Consider the following 14,526-nt stretch of genomic DNA (forward strand, 5'->3'; position numbering starts at 1 on the left):
GAGGCTGGAGGCTGGACTCAGGGCGGACTGCGCGGGACCTTTTCTGGACAGCCACGGGGGCGGGGCCCGGCGGGGAGAGGGCAGAAGGCGCACCAGTCCCGCCTCGCCGCCGTTGGACCGCTCAGGGACGCCCCCGCTAGGACAAATGGGGAAACTGAGGCAATGGGCTAGCCTCGATTCTCTGCTCCCACTCTTTATGGGGCCCAGAAACCACTTCCCTCTGTCAGCATATCCCCTATTACTACGGCTTGCTCATCTGATAACTGGGCTGAAAAGTGATATACGGAAGTTAGAAAAGGAAGTGCCCTCCGCTACAAGGGAGTCACCGTGGCACAGAGCTTGTGGAGGGGCTGCCCAGATCCTACACAGTTGCTTGCAATCCCCCTCTATCCATTTTCCAGATGGAGAAACTGAGGCCTGAGCCACCAAGGGGCTGCCTAGAAACTACAAAACCTTCATCCTTTACCAGATGGGGAAACTGAGGCTTGGAGAAAGGTGGTGGCAGATGCAAGTCTTCATGGCAGGGCAGCTCCCCCTCTCTCAGTCTCCCTCCACAAGTCCCCACGTGGCCCCCGACCTGCTCTGACATTCCCCAGGTCCTGTCTCTGGATCCCTTCTCCTGTCCTGCTGTCTCCACCGGACAAACATCCGCACTCCACTCCCGCCAGGCCTTCCGTCCTGTGAAGCTTCACCTGCCACCCCACCCCCACCCCAGGAAGGACCCCTGGAAAGGGAAGTCTTGTTTCTGGTGTCTAGGGGTTCAGGGATCTGTACCAGGTGGCCTACAATTGGAATGCTGGTGTCAGGTGGTCCTGCCTCATTTTTCAAAAAGGGAAGCCAAGTCTTGAAGAACATCACATTTGGAGGTAGGATCCAGGACACTCACATCTCAGGCAGAAGCAACCAAAGCCCAGGGTGGGTGGGCCTCCCATCTGAGACCACACAGAAGCTGTGGGCCCGAGTGTCCTGCTGTGGAATGACAACCCCCTGTTTGGGCCTTACCCCAGGGGACTGCACCAGTTTTGGGGTCCTCAGACAAATGCCACCCACATTTCTGGCAATCCTAAGGTGACATGAAATACCATTTTGGGGGATAGGGGCTTCAATGGGAGACCCTAAGGCACCGCAGGGAGGAGACTCTGACCCTCTGTGACATCTCAAGCACACTATGGTCCTCGTTGTATAGATGAGAAAACAGAGGCCCAGAGAAGGGTCACACTGGGGCCCAGGAAGACAGAGAGTCTCAAGGGTCTGGCTGGGAACCCCCTTCTGTCCCCACAGCCCTGCAACCGGACACCTGGTGGGAATCAGACTGTCCCCAAGACAAAAATACCATCTGTAGCTGCTGTGGCTGGACCTAATTATAGCTGGTCCCCAAGGGATAGAGGCCGCCAGGACGGGCCTGGTGGAGAGACTGGGGCTGGGTCCAAGGAACCTTGACACCACCCCAGCCCCATGGGAGAGGCTCACAATGCTCTCATGTCCCCAAGGAGAAACTGAGGCACAGAGAGATTCAATCCCTCTCCTGAATTCACAAACATAAAACAGAAGGTTAAGACTAAATATATGATATATGTATAACTGAATCGCTTTGCTGTACACCTGAAAATAACATTGTAAATTGGCTACACTTCGATAAAAAATTAGGATTAGAAAAAAAAGACTAGCAAAACAAAAAGACATCCTACAGAATGGGAGAAAATATTTGCAAATGATGCAATTGACAAGGGCTTAATTTCCAGGATATATAAACAGCTCATACAGCTTAATAACAAAAAAACCCCACAACCTAATCAAAAATGGACAGAGGACCTAAACAAGCAATTCTCCAATGAAGACATACAAATGGCCAGAAGGCACATAAAAAAATGTTCAATAGCACTAATTATGAGGAAAATACAAATGAAAATTACAATGAGGTGTTACTTCACACCAGTCAGAATGGTCATCATTAAAAAGTCCACAAATGATAAATGCTGGAGAGGATGTGGAGAAAAGGGGACTCTCTTACCCTGCTGACAGGAATGTAATTTGGTGCAGCCATTATGGAAAACAGTACGGAGATGCCTCAAAAAATTAAAAATAGACTTGCCATATGATCCAGCAATCCCACTCCTGGGCATATATCCAGAGGAAACTCTAACTTGAAAAGATACATGCTCCCCAATGTTCATAGCAGCACTATTTACAATAGCCAAGACATGGAAACAACCTAAATGTCCATTGACAGATGATTGGATGAAGAAGTTGTGGCATATTTATACAATGGAATACTACTCAGCCATAAAAAAAGAAATAAAATAATGCCATTTGCAGCAGCATTGATGGACCTGGAGATCATCATTCTAAGTGAAGTAAGCCAGAAAGAAAGAAAAATACCATATGATATCACTCATATGTGGAATCTAAAAAAGAAAGAATGAAATGAACTTATTTACAAAAGAGAAACAGACTCACAGACATAGAAGACAAACTTGTGGTTACCAGTGGGGAAAGTGAGTGAGAAGAGACAAACTGGGAGTTCAGAATTTGCAGATACTAACTACTATATATATGTATATATATATATATATATATATATATATATATATATATATATATATATATATATATATATATATATACACACACACACAGTATGTATATACAAACACATGGATACAAACTGAGCCCTTCCTGCTCTCCTAGTGCTGAGCCAAAATCTGTGCATGTAAAAACCTTTTGATTTTTGGAACAACTCTATAAAGTGGGGACTGTCATTCCCATTTTTTGTATGGGGAAACTGAGGCACAGAGAGGTGTATTCATTGCCTGAGATCACACAGGCACTAGTGGGAGGGCTGGGGTCATTCAAGCCTAGGCTGCCAGGTTCCCCAGCCTGTGCCGTCTCCCACTTAATGCTTAGCTGGCTCCATCCCCTCTGCAGTCCCAGACACTACTCTGACATTAATGTTTTATCAATAGTTTTAATATTAATGTTTCATTAAAAGATTCAACTTTAAATATTTTATAACCAGTTTTAACAGTAATGCATTGTTAATAATAGCTTTTTGGATGGAGAAACTGAGCCACAGAGTCAAGACTCAGCATTCAAAGCCTGGCCTGCCTGACCCTGGGAGGCCTCAAGCTTCACCCAGAAAGGAGCAGAGGATAAAGAAGGGGTTGACATGATTTTGTCTCATCCTGACTTTGTCCCTGCATGCTGTGTGATCTGAGGAGGTGCCCAACAGTCTCTAGGGCCCTTAGCACATCAATATCTCTCAATTCCCCCCTTTTCAGCCTCTCTTCCCCGGGCAAGCACCTGTCTCCTCCACTATCAGGTGGCCCCAGTGAGACAGGAGGTGTGTGCTATTATGCCCATTTTACAGACAAGTATACTGGGATCTGGAGAGGAGAGATGACTTGCCTAAGTCCTTGTGAAGAATCTTGATAGAGAGAGGAGGCTGGAGGCTGAGTCCCAGATGAAGATTCTCACATGTGCCAAATCTCACCCTTCTCTGCTCCAGGTCCTCCTTTGGCTCCCCATTGCCCTCACTTCTGAATCCACACCTCCCTGGAGGACCTGAGTGGCCTGACCCCTGCTTGCCTCCCCATCCCCCTCTTCTTGGCTCACTCTGCTCCAGCCTCATCACCCCCACCCAACTCCTTGTTTTTTTGAAGTAGCCAGGGTCATCCCACCCCATGCCCTTGCCTGAATGCTCTTCCCCTGCTGACTCTTTGTCTTTTGGTTCACAGCTGGAGTATAATCCCCTCCAGGAAGCCCTCCCTGACCAGCTGAGTAAATATCCTTAGAGCACCCTCCTTTCACTGGTACAATTTCACATTTACTGTCATGATTATTTGATCTATGTCTGCCTCACCCTACAGCCCCTTAAGGGCATGACCAGGTCTGCCTTGCTTCCAGCTGTGCCCTCAGTGCCCAGCACTCAGTAGATGCTCAATAAATGCTTTTGCAATAAATATAGAGCCTCCCCCTCCACCTTTCAACTACATTGATCTGTGTTCAGCTCCTCATACACCCTGATCCTCTTGAGTCTGAGGCTTTCAACATTTTATTCCTTCTGCTTGGCATACCCTTCCCTGCACTCCTCCCGGCTGACTTCATCCTTCAGGCTAAGCTTAAATATCATTTCTTCCAAGCAGTCCTTCCTCACCCTCTATCCCCAGATGCTGGCTCAGAACTTCCTCTGGGCTCCATGGCACACAGATCTCTCGCCATCACAGCACAGATCATTCTGTGTTGTCTCCAGCTGGTATGAGTCTGTCTCCACCATTACCCTATGAGCACCTACTTGCCCTTGGGCTGTGTCCCCAGCACAGGGCCTGACACACAATAGGTGTTAAATAAATGCTTGCTGAACAAGATGCTCAGATCCTCCCAGACTCACGTGATCTGCCTAGGGTGGTGGGGAAGACAGCCATATCTGGTGACTATGCTCTGGCACAGAAAGTTCACAACAAAATGCAGAAAGTATGAGTTTGTGTTTGCATCTCACTGATGACACTGAGGCTCAGGGAAGCACCACCACTTGCTTGGGAGTGTTTAGTACATTGGCTTCGAACCTAGTTTCCCCAAGAGCTGAGCCTCTCCCACCACATCTGCATATATATGCACAGGCAGGACACATACACACAGACATGCTCACAGGGACACAATCCACCACTCCTGCCTTCCAGAGCCACTTGGCTCTCCCCCCAGATGGGCCCAAACCCAGTCTTTGTTTGTTCTTTCTTGAAGATGGAAAATCATGAGTCACCAGGAGAGAGGGCAGGAGGAACTGAGGGGTGGGGGCAAGGGGCCTGCTGGGTCACCTGGGAAAACTCCAACCCTTCTGGGCTGTGGGGCCCATCTGTCCCGGACACCAACAGGGCTGCTGGAGGGCCAGGCTGGGGGCATTAAGCTAGGCTTGTTGATTAAGTAAGAAGCCAGTGGCCATGGTAGGTCCGTGGACCGGGGCAGGAAAAAAATACAGAGAGGAATGTGACTCACCCAAGTTCACCCAGCCTGCCCTCAAACCCTGGGTTCTAAGTCTGGTTTGATTTAGCTCCCCCTCCAATCCAAGGAGGGCCTGGGACTCCTGGACTTGCTCCTCTGCCACACTGAGGACCCTCTGTTCCCTCAAATGCCCCTGTTTCTCTGTGTTTTTCTTCTGTCTTTGTCTTATTCTGCCCCACTCCCCCAGTTTATATGAAACAGGAGCAGCCCGTCTCCCATCACTACTCCCCTCTTTTCCATCCCATTCTTTCTTATGTGGAAGAAACATTCTGTGCTCAGGGTCCCCAAGAGGCTTTCCTTCTGGCAGCAGGAAACACGTGTGTGTGTGTGTGTGTGTGTGTGTGTGTGTGGCAGGAGAGGCTACAGAGGAGGCTCCTCCCCACAGCAGAGCAGACAGCCGGCCCTGGCCTCCTCATTTACCCAACCCAAGCTCCCCTCAAATGCTCTCAGTGGTCACAAACTCCACAAACATCCAAGGACACTCCAGGGTCTGGAGGACCCTTGGGCAACCAACTGGGACAGAGCATGGACAGTCACTTCCAGCCACCCACATGGGCACCACAAGATGAAATATGCAAGCAGGTACATAACTGGTATACACACATCCCATCACCCACAGAGACACAGCTGTGGACTCATACAATAGATTAGAGCGCACACGGGGTCGCAATTGCTCATACTCACACACACATTCAGATGCAACCGCACCTGGGCACACCCGGTCACACAGCCCCACAAGCAAGCAAACTACCCACCCCCAGCTCCACCCTGCATTAAAAACAGCTTTTCCTCCAAAGCTCTGGCTTCAGCCAAGCAGTAGAGACCTCCGCCCCTGGAGAAGCAGGGACCCTCCGCAACTCCCATCAGGCCCTGCGCGCCCCTCCCACACACCGCGGGAGGGCCCTGCCCACGCCCACCTACCGCCTGTGGAAGGAGGTGGGCCAGGAGAGCTGCGACTTCTCCAGCCCGGGCCGTGGGCTCCGGTCCCGCTCCCTGCAACCCACAGACTTGTCCGGGTCTGAGTGGAAGCGCTGCTGGATACAGATGGGGCGCTGGGGCTGCCGCCACAGGTGCTTTGGGGGCTTGACTATTCCTTGGCGGCTGCGAGCGCGGTTCAGCTCGCGGGATGCCTCTACCCCTTCTTGGACTCCCGGAGTCTCCATGCGCCAGAGCCGTGGAGCAGGCAGAGAGCAGGGAGTGGGAGCGGTCCTCGGTAGCAAGGAGTGTCTGAGCCCGGATGGGGCCAGAGCCGGGGTTGGAGGCGACAGCGAGGAGCTGTCCGCGCCGGAGGTGCTGAGGCGGGAGAAGGTAGAAATAGGTGCTCAAGGTGGGGCTGACCCTGAGGAGCTGTCCGTGCTGAGATGGAGCTGAAGGATAGATAGCAGGGAAAGAAGAACTTTGGGGTGGGCGTTGGAGACAGGGGCTGGGGCGACCCCCAGCGCCAAGAATGGTCTGCCGTCCCTTCCAGTGCTGAACGAAATAGGGTCAAGACATGGACTTGGAGTGAAGACAGAAACTGTCCTCCTGGTTGCTGCAGAATGGAGAGCAGGGAAAGGGTCTCGGGAGACCCCCAGAACCAAGGCACTGACTCTACTCCTGATGATGAAAGGGAAGGGCGTAGTAAATTCAGGGGCTCCGGGTGGTTGAGACAGAAAGGAGCTGTCCGCGACTTGTCGGTGCTGAAGGCCGGCCCAGAGACAGACAAGGGTTCAGGAGTGACCCCAGACCAGTGCGCCGTCCACCTAGGAGGTGCTGAAAGCTGAGTAGGGATGAGTCCTTAACCTTCCCCCGTGACTGTAGCAAAGAGGAGTCTGGAAGCAGAATCCAGGGCTTTGGTCTTCAGAAGTAGGCACAGATAGCAGTCTCTCTGCTCAGGAAGATAGGCTCAGCGGTTTAGCCCCAGATGGGGTCTCTTTGGGATCTTAAAACTCCCATCCACGCAGGGCAGGGATCCGAGAAAGTTCGAGAAAAGGGGAGGGCTGTGGTAGGGCCCTCCCATGCCTGGGGTAGGCACACAGAAGCCTGTCAGGGTTGCCGACAGTGGGGGTGGGTAGAGAGGGACACTCTTTTATAGCCACACAGACGCCCAGACCCTCAGAGGAAATAGCAGGATCTCACTTGCCTTGTGACGCCCTGGGCCCCACCTCACAGCCACAATTCCTGCTCTCAACTCCCAGGCCTGCCCCTCCCTTCCCTAGTTCTAGAAGCTCAAGGCCCTGCCCACCAGGCATTCTAATCTCAGGGGTAATTTCCTGGCAAATGGAGGGAGAGAACATTTTCTACCACAGTTAACAGAAGTAGACATGGACAAGAGCAGGGCTGAGTGCGTGGGTGTGGGCTGGGGCAGGGAGGTATTTGGGGCCACTTGCTGCAGCAGACTTGGGGCAGAAAGAGCCATAATATTTTCAGAGGGCTCAGAAGTATATCTCAAGGATATTTCCCATGAAGATTGTCTATCCTCTACATGAGTTGTGTCCCCAGGTTGGAAATGGAAAATACTTGGGCCAGCGAGTCAGACAAATTGAACTCAAGCCCCAGTACTATCACGTCTTGCTGAGTGATGCAAAACAAGTGATTCCTCTCTGCCCATTACATTCATGGCTCAGTCCCTGCCCTCCAAAGCTGACAGTGGGAGACATGTTGGTCAAGTGATGGGGGATATGAGTACTGCCAATGGCTAGCTGTCACTTCGCCTCCCCAAACCTGTTTTCTACTCTGGAAAATTGGGGTAATGATAGTGTTCCCACCTCTTGACACTGCCGCAAGGATGAAAAGGGATGTCACAAGTGAAGGATCAAAGACCAGGAGCTGTCCACCAGTCCCCACCCTCTCTTACCCTCTGCTGGTATCCACCAATGCCTGGTGTGTCTACTTCATAAATAACTTCTGAATCTGCCTACTTCTCTCCAGCCCATGGCTCCCACCCTGGCCCAGGCACCACAATCTCCTACCCAGGACTGTCCCAGCCTTTTCATTGGGCTCCTGCTATTTCTACCCCTGCTCCTGACAGTCCTCCCTACAGCAGCCACACGAAATTTTTTTAAATGCCAATCTGATCAACTTCCTCCATTGAAAACCCACCCATGGCTTCCCATTACACTCCATGAGGTCTTGTGTGGTCAAGCCATTGACCATCTCCCCAGGGTCTCCTCCCACCTTCCAGCCACACTGATCTATGTTCAACTTCTCATGCACCTGATCCTGAGACCAGGACTTTTCATGTTCTGTTTTTTTCTAATTGACGTACATTTCCTTGTGCTCCTCCTGGCTGAGTTCTCTTCATCCTTTAGGCTAGATTTAGATGTCAGCTCTTCCAAGCAGTCCTTCCTCACCCCCTAGCCTCCAAGGGTGGGTCAGAAGACTCCTCTAGAGATCTCTCCAGATGTTATGAGTCTACTTCTGCCATCAGCCTGTGAACACCTGCTTGCCCATGGCTGTGTCCCCAGTACAGGGCCTGGCACACAGTAGGTGCTTAATAAATGTTTTCTGAATAAGTTAAAGAAAGGTAGAAGAGGTACTCTCCCTCTCCTGGGACTGGCCCCCTTCATGCCCATCTGTTTTCTCACCTGCCTGGGTCCAGGGCGTGGCTTTGCTCTGTCCCTCGAGCTTCGATGGTGAACACAACACAGGCACTGGGCTCCACCTCTCCAGTGGTCCCAAGGCGGCTTGACAGTGGTGGCAGCAATGGGGTCCCTGAGAAGCATCTCCGAATGACGCAACTTCCAAGGGGGCTCATGGGAGACAAGCCAGAATCCACTGACTTCAGGACTGCCTGGGGAGACAACAGCAAAACATGAGCAAGTTCCCAGTCATGGGGTCTCTCTGGGACCCTGGGGACTATGTGGCTCTGAGATACCCTTACCCAGATTCCTGAACTGACCCAGAGAGCTCAGTCCTACTTTCTCTCAGAATGAATTTCCTTCTCTGAACCTCAGTTTCTTCATCTATGAAATAGGGATGTGGATCTCAACCTTGCAGGATATAAATAGTTCCTGGCTCACAGTAAACATTGCAAAAATATTTATCAATCAATTATTTCACAGTATGTTCATTATTTATTACATTATATCAGATATACCACTGTTTATAATAATATGAACTGTAATTTTATTCTATCATATTATACTATTTATTAAAATATAAAGATGAGGCATGAAGTAAGTAAACGAGCAAATAATGAGGGTACCAATAGCTTATTTCTTGCATACTCACTCCACATAGGTGCTGTTCTGACGATCCTTCGTGGATTAGCTCACAAGGGCATGATGACGCCATTTGATACAATTATTCTCATTGTACAAACAAGAAAACTGAGGCTCAGAGGTTAAGTAATTTGCCCAAGGTTGTAGCTAGTAAGTAAATGGTGGAGATGGAATTCTGGATTCTGAGATTTAGTGCCTCACTTCTGGAAGGAAGGACCGAATAGGGAAAATTCAGTGAGCTGGTGATTGCAAGCATGCTCTGGGTAAACACCTGAGACGTTTAAAAATCAAACAGAACCAAGATGAACTGATGAGTTAGGGGTGTGAGCTCTCCAGCCCAACAGATAGGGGTTCAATCCATGCCATGTGATCTAGGGCAAGCATGCCTCAGTTTCCCTATCTGTGAACTGGTGATTAAATTGATACAGATCCTGTGGGGTTGATGATAGAAAGATCAAGGAATATGTGCCAGTCGCAGGCTGGGAGCTGTCCCCAGTGCTGACTCTAGGAAGTGGCAATGAAGCCAGAACCCACCGCCATAGGGGTAGGAGTGTAGGCCAAAGGAACAAATGGGGATGTGGGAGAGGTGGAGCTCAGAGCCAGCCTTCTCCCGCTCTGCCCCTGCACCTCACAACTGAGTCTGTCTCCACCATCAGACTCAATATGCAGATGGAGAAACTGAGGTCCAAGACCACAAGGGTAATCAGGGCTAAAGCCAGGGCAAGGAGCGTATGGAAGAAGGTGAGAGAAGGGGACATCAGTTGAACCTCTTCTATGTTCGTTTCCTCTCTTTGAGGTGGGTTCTTTTATTCCTGCTTCACAGAGGAGGATATCAAAGCTCGGGGAGGATACAACTTGCTTAGGGTCACACTGCTGGGGGCCACTCAATCCCCCTCTCCCCTCCCCTCAACTCTTTGCATAGATCTGATCCTTCTAGGACCCAGGACACCTAGCTGTTCCCACATACATATACCATTTGAGCAATACTGTCACCACCCTCTACCAGGGGTACCTGAATTCTAAGGCAGAAATGCAAGTGTTCCACACTAGGCCTCCCCAGGGAGGATTTCTGGCAGCTGGGAGGATATGCAGGGATAACTGAGGGTGGGATGTGTGGAGGCAGTGGGTTTCTTCCAGAACAGGAAGCCCACTGAGATGTCACCTGCCTGTTTTCTTCTGGAGAAAACTGAGTTCCAAATGGGAAAGCCATATGCCCACATTTATATGAATTCATTTACTCATTCAACAAATATGAAAAGACAGTCCACATAGTGCTAGAAAGAAAATTAAACTGTGTAAGGGCATGGAAAGTGATTGGAGGAGGGGCCAATCATGTTGCACAGGCGTGGTTATGGGCCTTGCTGAGGAGACGACTTTGAGCAGGAAAGAGCTAGGGAAATAGCTTACCAGGCAGAGAAGGCAGCATGTGCAAAGGCCCTGGGGTGGGAACAAGCTGGTAGGTTAGATGAACATGGAGGGGAGGATAGAGTGGAGTGTGGTGATATGAGTTGGTGAGGACTTGATGTTGGGTCTCAGAGTATGGGTGATGAGTTAGGGGTTTGTTCTGGGAGTGCACTGAGGGCTTTCAAGGGATGCAATTTCCTTTATGATTTTAAGAAGCTTTCTGTGTCTGCACCAGAGAGTGAGGAACATTGACGGCAGCATAGAGGCTGGGGCATTTGGGTGGGCTATGGGCTATGAGTGGATTTGGGACATATTTCAGAGGCTGAGAGACAAGCCATGGCCAAGGGGTGTTCACAGGGATTAAAGGGAAACTCGTGATCATGATGGGCGACTAGTCACATAGTTCTCTGGGTGGGTGGGACCACCATTACCTTGGATGAGGAAGATTTGAAACAAAGCACCAAAAGGGTAGGGTATAGCTCAGTGGTAGAGTATGTGCTTAGCATGCAAGAGGTCCTGGGTTCAATCTCCAGAACCTCCATTAAAAAAAATAAGTAAACCTAATTACCTCCCCTAACCTCCCAAAAAAGAGAGGAAGCACTAAGATCTGGGTGAGCAACACATGATCCCCTGGGGGAGCCAGAGGAAGCAGCTTGGTCTGGGCTTGTGGGGGATCTGGCTGGCATGGAACAGACAAGACAGGCCCTTTGGGGAGCGGTTGACAGCACCTGCCATGGGTTAGGTAATGGGTTCTTCAGCAAGCCCAGACTCCCAGGATCCAGTCCAGCTGCTCCATTCCCATCTGGAGTGAGGGTAGGGTAAAGACAAGGGGCTCTCAGAGCTGCAGGCAGGGGAAAGGAGTGTCCTCTGGGCCTCTCAGCTGCAGTGTTAATCAACCTGCCACTCCAGACTAATTGCAGTGAGGCTGGAGTGGGGATGAGGTGGAAGGCCTGTCGGGAAGCTGGGGAGGGTGGAGGGGGGAGGCCCTGGGTGAGGAAGGGATTTCAGGGAGACTGAGAAGCTGTCTTATTTACTTTTAAAAAAATTTTTTGGTCCAACGTTTTTTCTTTTACTTTTTATTTTATTTACTTTTATTTGGGGAGGGGGTAATTAGGGGTTTATTTATTTATTTATTTAAATGGAGGTACTGGGGATTGAACCCATGACCACATGCGTGCCAAGCATACACTCTACCACTGAGCTATATATACCCTCCCCCAAGAAGCTGTCCTTTGATTTCCCATCTCTCCTTTCCCTGAAATCCTGCTATGTGTTAGCTCTGGCTGTGACACCAAGTCCTGCCTCTAAGACAAACCCTAAATCTGTCCCTTGTCTGCTCCTAATCCTCCCGTGGCTTCCAGCACCCCTAGATCACAATCCACACCCCTCATTGCAGCCTAGGCTCCACGTGCCCCAGTCTCTGCCTTCCACTGCCTCTCACCTTCCTCCATCTCTCCTCATTCAACCTGCCCCAGGCTCACCAGCTTTGTCTTCGTCTAGCTGCTCCTTAAACCTGCCTCAGGACCTTAGCACAAGCTGTGCCCTCAGCAGGGAATGCCCTTCCCCCAGTTCTCCCCATGACTGGCTGCTTATATTCATCCATTCTTCAACTCAAATGGCACCGCCTTAGAGAAGCCCTTCCTGCCCAGCCTGGACAGCCTCACTCACTGACCCACCCCCACATATTATCCTTTCTCTTGGTTTAACATCTGTCTGCCAGCCTATGAGCCTCCACATCCTCCAGGCCCAGTGCTGGACCCAGCACAGAGTAGGTGCTCCATGTACAAATGGAAAGATTGATGCTGTAAATTGAGTGTTTTGGGGAGTGTCGGGGGTCCCCACTTTGCAGAAGAGGAAGGTGCAGCTTGGGGAGGGAGCAAGATGCTGGGGTTCACTGGGGATATCTGATCACCTACCATGTTAAAGAGGTGGGCCAGGGAGTGTCTGGGAGTGGGGAGCAGTTAGGGGCTCAGCTCAAGCACAGGGGTTCAAGTCACAGACAAGCGTCCTGAAGGTTCAGGTTCAAACCTCGCTCAGCCACTTACCTTGAGGGAGGGTGAGCTTCTCTGTGCCTCAGTTTCCTTATCCACAAACTGGGGCTATCCTTATCTTTCTCCTCCTCCAGCAGACAGCTAGGGCTTGGAGTTAATGCATGTGGGACATTGCCTGCTGCCAGGGACCAGCTCATCCTCACTTCTCTTGGCCACATAATTTTAGCCCATTTTTTCATATGAGCATCTAGAGTTCCAGAGAGGTTACCAGCCACTCAGGCATCAGTGATCAGCCTGGGATTCAGCTCCTGCCTGGTTCTCCGCTCACTACCTTCTTTTTCTCCTGCCTCAGTTTCCCAGAATGGGGCCACTGGCCCGGCCTCGAATGTCTGGCCTTACACCCTCCCTGCCCTGGGCTGAGAGCACCCAGGCCCCTTTTCTTGGGCAACCAAAAACCTTGCATCCAGACCCAAGCAGTCCCTGCTGCCCCTGCCCCCACCGCTGGTCCCCTTGCTCCCCAGAGCAATGGCTGCAGCCCTGGGCTAGATACTCGAATGGAGACTCAGCCTCTTGTGGCTTCTCTGGGCTTCAGTTTCCCCACCTGGAAGTGGGTCCCCAGGCAGCTCTGGGTGTTTCCAAGTACTGGATCCCCTCATCCATGGCCTGGACAAAACAACCCCACTTCAGCCACCCCCACTCCCCACTGCTCACCTGACTTAGCGGGAAGGAGAGCTCTGTTTTGTTGCGCCTTATGGCAGCATGAGGTGGCTCTGAACCTGGGGAGATGGACGTGAGACCTCCAGGCTCCGGGATCCCCTCTATGCACCTGTGAGACCCTCCTAGACAGACAGCCCACTCCCACATCCCGCACCCTCTTCTGGGGCCCGCAGGCCCTCTATCGAGGTAGCCTGGGCCAGACCACAGGCACCAGTGTGGGACTTCCATCCAGGGGCAGCAGGCCTGGTCCTCCCACACAATCCCCAAGTCCCCTCCCTACTCCCTGCCAGAGTCAGCAGCCTTGGAGCATTAGGACCCTCAGGAAGAAGTCCCCTGGCCCCGGGAGTCCCGTGGAGGATCCATTCAGCTTCCAGCCCAGCTCTGGAGGGTTCAGGGACCCCAGACCAACCCTTGAGAACCCTCAAAACTCACAAAAGCTCTGTGAGGCCTGGGTAGACCCAAAGCTCACTGCCACCATTGAGTGCTGCCTGAGTCCTGTGACCTCGCAGGGGCAGGGGAGGGGCGGACTAAGCCTGCCTAAGAGGTGGCCCAGGGTCCCCGCCCCAGTGAGCCCCTTAACTAGATGAGTGCCAGGCCTGAGCAGGACACACCCACATACTACCTTTGGGGCCAAGCCAGGAGGTGGCGGGCAGAGTGACTGGGAGGGTGTGAGGCTGTCACTAAGACAGTGTGAGAGAGAGAGTGGCCAGGAGCATGACCAAGTGTGATTGTGGTGGGTTTGGGAGGGGAATCCAGTGCAGAGGGTGTTAAGTTTAATTGTTCCTATGTTTGCTTATGAGAGAGGGAGGGAGATGAAAACATGGAGGGCCAGAGAGAGAAGAGGAAAGAGTTAGAGAGAGAGAGAGAAACAGAGGGAGGGGCAGCTTTGAGGTAAACACGGGAGGATTTTACGAGCTTGGGGTCTGGGACCAGGGCTTCACAGCAGAGCCTGGGAGGTGTGGCCTCGGGAGTTTGAGGATGGCCTTTGGGGGTCTCTAGAGGCTCCCAGAAAGTTGCCCACCATGCTCTGCCGCCCCAGGCAGATCTATGACCCTCTTTGGTCTTCTGGTCAATACTCCCTCCACAAACAGTGGGGGACTGGAGCTGCAGCAGGAACCAGGGGGACCCCATCAGGAGAGGCTGTGGGGTGAGGGGGGCTGTGGGCAGGGCAAAGAGGTTTCTGTATTACTGCTGCCTCCCAAGCTGCCAAAAGTTAA

The 14,526-nt window shown here is 51.5% G+C and overlaps 1 long non-coding RNA gene across 1 annotated transcript; it reads right to left on the reverse strand.

Annotated features, from left to right (window-relative positions):
• Positions 1 to 12,677: 12,677 nt before the first annotated feature.
• LOC135319471 (uncharacterized) lies at positions 12,678 to 13,800 on the reverse strand. The gene is made up of 3 exons (XR_010378092.1): positions 13,742 to 13,800; positions 13,304 to 13,368; positions 12,678 to 12,839 (listed from the first exon to the last, which is right to left on the reverse strand). It is a non-coding gene; the product is annotated as an uncharacterized LOC135319471 (long non-coding RNA).
• Positions 13,801 to 14,526: the final 726 nt, after the last annotated feature.

Source organism: Camelus dromedarius, chromosome 27, assembly GCF_036321535.1.
Source record: "Camelus dromedarius isolate mCamDro1 chromosome 27, mCamDro1.pat, whole genome shotgun sequence".
Lineage (NCBI taxonomy): Eukaryota > Metazoa > Chordata > Mammalia > Artiodactyla > Camelidae > Camelus > Camelus dromedarius.